The sequence below is a fragment of the Arachis hypogaea genome, chromosome 19 (genome assembly GCF_003086295.3).
Source record: "Arachis hypogaea cultivar Tifrunner chromosome 19, arahy.Tifrunner.gnm2.J5K5, whole genome shotgun sequence".
Taxonomy (NCBI): domain Eukaryota; kingdom Viridiplantae; phylum Streptophyta; class Magnoliopsida; order Fabales; family Fabaceae; genus Arachis; species Arachis hypogaea.
In genome coordinates this window covers 78339229-78343949 of record NC_092054.1, presented here as the reverse complement: position 1 = coordinate 78343949, position 4721 = coordinate 78339229, and positions in this window count along the sequence as shown.

Here is a 4721-nt window from a genome sequence, read left to right as displayed (position 1 = left end):
AAAAACATCTCTAAAAAATATTTTCTGAGCTACTAGCATAAATGACACTAGTAAAATATTTATTAAGAGAATAGAACATGTATAATGAGGCCTTAGCATTGCTAAATTCATCAGAGAGTGCTGGTGCTAAGCTGCACCAGTAAACCGTAAACCTGGTTAAACCGATTTTCTATTTTTAACAAAAACAGACCAGGTAACCTTATAATGTCATTCAAGCATTTTCTAATACTAATATAATGATAATATTATACTATTATCTCTCTCCTCTCATGAATCGAGTCTGGTTCGTCAAACAGAGACTATTTACGAAAATCAGAATCAAAACTGCCAACCGATATGGTTCAAAAACAAGGTTCTTCGCGATTGCATTATCGAGCTTGCCTCAAAGGAGGTTCTAACAAAGGATGACATAATGATAATGAGGATTGAGATGCTTGATGATATAACAGAGGTGTTCCCTTTACTGATCTTCTGGAGAAATCCGTACTTTCAGAAAAGATCTCATGTACTCGAAAATCAAGGTTGTTACATTCTACCCTCCTAAAAGAAAATTTTGCCCTCAAAATTTTAGTTACCTGAGAACAGATGTAGGTAATTAGCTCTCATCTTATCTTCCAATTCCCAAGTGTGCTCTTCTTCTCCTCTTGGTTCCAATGCTACTTTGACTAAGCGAACAATCTTGCCTCTTAGCTGCTTATTACTTCTTTCTACGATCTGAACTAGTGATGCTTGATATGTCAAATCATTTTATAAATGTACTGTTTCTGGTTGTGAAACGTGACTCTCATCGGGAACATATTTCTTAAGTTGCGAGACATAAAAAAAAAACATCATGAAGGTTTGATAAATAAGGAGGAAGGGCTATTTGATAAGCTACTAGACCGACTCTTTTAAGTATTTGGAAAGGTTCTATGTATCGTGGGTTAAGCTTTTTAGTCTTAAGGGCTCTACCTATTCCAGTAATCGAAGTTACTTTTAGAAAGACATAGTTTCCGTCACTAAACTCTAAGGGTCTACGTCTATTATCGGCATAGCTCTTTTGACGGCCTTGTGCTGTCTAGATCTTCCGACGAATCTCCTTTATCTTCTCTGTAGTTTCTTACACTAAGTTTGGACCTAAGACACTAGCTTCCCCATCATCATTCCAACACAATGGTGTTCGACATCTTCTTTTGTAGAGAGCTTCGTATGGTGCCATCCCGATACTTTATTGGCAACTGTTGTTGTAGACAAATTCGACCAACAGCGAATACTTATCCCAGCTACTTTGGTTGTCTATCATACATAATCGTAACATGTCTTCTAACGTCTGGATTGTCTGCTCTGATTGTCCGTCTATCTGAGGATGGTATGCTATACTCGTGTGAATTTCTGTTTCTAACGCTTTCTGAAAAGCTCCCCAAAATCTAGTAGTAAACCTCGAAACATGATCTGAGACAATTTACGAAGGTATCCCATGTAGTCGTACATTTTCTTGAATATATATTCGTTCCAGCCTTTCTAAAGTATAGTCAACTCGAATCGGAAAGAAGTGCGCTAACTTTGTCAACCTGTCCACAATTACCCAGATGGTATTGTGTCCTGTTGAGGTCCTTGGCAATCTCGTGACAAAATCCATAGTAATCTGCTCCCATTCCCATTGTGGTATTTCTAAGGGTTGCAGGGTTCCTGACAGCTTCTGATGTTTCACCTTCATCTTCTGGCAGGTTAAACATTTTGAGACATAATCAGCTACTTCTTTCTTTAAGCCCGGCCACCAGAACATTTGTTTCAAATCTCGATACATCTTTGTCACTCCAGGATGCATAGAAAATCTACTTTGATGAGCTTCAGCAAGAATCTTTTGTCGCAATTCTCCAGAGTTAGGCACACAAATTCTGTTCTTGTACCTCTATAGGCCACTACGATCCTGTCTCATAGCTTCTGGTTCTTCTGTGTTCATCTGTCTCAGCATCGTCATTATTTCAGAGTCCTGTGCTTGTGCTTGCTGAATACTAATATTAAAATCTGGTGTTATACGCAATTGGGCCAAACGGACTCCACTTGACGTCTCAGTCATAGCCAACTTAAGGTCCTCAAATTCCGCAAGTAATTTTTCTTCCTGTATCATCATCCAAGAGATACTCAAATTCTTCCTGCTTAAAGCGTTTGCCACCACGTTCGCTTTCCCTGGGTGATAACTTAATTTGAAATCATAGTCCTTCAAAAATTCCATCCACCTTCGCTGTCCAGAATTTGCACTTTGATAGTTTATCATATAACTTCCGAGTCCTCAGTGTCTGCAATACAGTCCTTAGATGCTCTTCATGCACTCTTTTTGTCTTCGAATAGATGAGAATATCGTCTATGAAAACTACTACAAACTGATCAAGGTACGGACGGAAAATACGATTCATGTAATCCATAAAAATTGTAGGAGCATTAGTTAGTCCAAACGACATAACCGTATACTCATAGTGACCATAACGAGTTCTAAATACAGTCTTCGGTATATCTGATTCTTTCACTCGAATCTAGTGATAGCTCAATCGCAAATCAATCTTCGAGAACACAGTTGCACCTTCCAATTGATCCATCAAATCATCTATCCGTGGAAGTGGATACATGTTCTTGATAGTGTCTTTATTTAGCTGTCGGTAATCTACGCAAAGTCTGATTCCACCGTCCTTCTTCTTTACTAGCAATACTGGAGCTCCCCAAGATGATGCACTAGGACGAATAAATTCCTTTCCAAGTAGCTCATCCAACTACTTCTTCAACTTTGCAAGTTCCAGTAGTGACATCTGGCACGGTGCTATGGAAATCGATCCGGTTTCAGGTACTAGTTTAATGCTGAATTCTGTCTCTCACTAAGGAGGAAACTCAGGTATGTCGTCCGGGAGAACATCAGGAAATTCCTTCACCACTCGGATTCGTTCTAAGCTTAGTTCACTGTCATTCGAGCTAGCCACTAACAGAACGTACCCCTCATAATCCGTCCTGTCTAAGGTAACTCTTACAGAATTCAGATATAAGGTGTGGGACAGAAATGGTTTAGTACATAGACTATCAGATGGAATAACAGCATTTCTTTTAAAATAATCAAGGAAAGCATGATACTTAGATAACCAATCTAATCCTAAAATAACTTCTAAACCACATAGAGGTAAACAGATTAGATAATGTATAAAAGTCCTGTTCCTAATAGCGAATGGTACTTACAGGCACACTAAACTGGTCAAAGCATTTTGGGATGCAGGTGTATGGACAATCAAGTAAAAATTCAATTTAAATAAATATAATCCTAACTCGTAAGCAATAGTTAGAGAAATAAAGAATGCGATGCACCCGAATCATACAGTACAGTTAGAAATCGATTCTTGACATAACACTGACCTTGAATGAGGGCGTTCGATTGCACAACATCGTCAATAGTGATAGCAAATACTCGTCCTTGTTGCTGGGTTCTAACTGAATTTTGAGTAAATCCCTTCGGACAATCCTTGGCAATATGTCCAAGTTCTCCACAAGCATAGCAGTTAGGTAATCCAAACTGGCAAGACCTGTTATCATGCTCTTTTCCGCATTGCTTGCATGCAGTGTTTATGTAAGCCTGATGGGCTCGTTTACCATTGCCTTGCCTTACTTTACCTCCATTCTTACCCGTACGGCGAGCAGTAATGTTACCAACTTGTAGGTTCTTATGCTGTCGTATGCCACGCGCTTTAAAATGCACCCTTCTCCCAGCTGCCTGATGATTGCTAAGACGCCTTGGTGGAAATCCTTAGCGACTCACCTTAGCCACAGTCACTTTCTTAATACATTCTTCCACTAACTTGCTCTTGTTGACTAATTCAGCAAAATTACGTATCTCGACGGAACTATTGAACTCATCAGATCATCACGAAGGTCTCCTTCAAACTTCAAGCACTTTCATTCTTCAAATTCAGCAGGATTCCCTTGACAGATCTTAGAGAAACGACACAAGTCATTGAAATTACGAGCATACTCAGCAACAGTCATATCCCCTTGCCTCAGCTACATAAGCTCTATCTCTTTAGCATCACGCACTGCTCTTGGGAAATATTTCTTGTAGAATTCATCTTTAAAAATATCCCAAGGAATGTCACCTTCATCACGTTGTAGCAGTCGCTGTATCCCCTGCCACCAGTACTCAGCTTCTCCCTCAAGCATATAAGTAGCAAACTCCACGTGTTGTCCTTCCGGAACATGCTGCGCTCTCAGTGATCATTCAATACCTCGAAACCAGTTATCAGCGTCAGTCCCAACGAGTGTACCCTTGAACCTAGGCGGATTAACCTTCAGAAAGGTCGCAAGGGTTATAGGTCTTTCAGGATGCCCTAAGTTATTCTCATCATTCCCATTTCTCACTCCAAGACGTTCAACAGCCCTAGCCACTGTTACCGTAGCTTCACACACTACTTCAGCCGCGTTGTTCATGGTAGCCATAAACGTTTCCTGTTCCCTCTCGTAGTTAACATTAGGAATTCCTTCCCGTACGACTCGTCTCCGTGAACCCATTGTAGTCCTGTTCACACCAAACAATCATTGTTAAGGTGATCAGTCTTAACACTTCAAGTCAAGTGTGAACATTCCCAAAATGAAAACATAGAAACAATCATGTAACATATATCACTGGGATATCCTATACGCATGAGACACACAACAGAGTATGCAATGAAGCATAGTCAGTCTACTCCCTAGGCTCTACTGGGAACGAA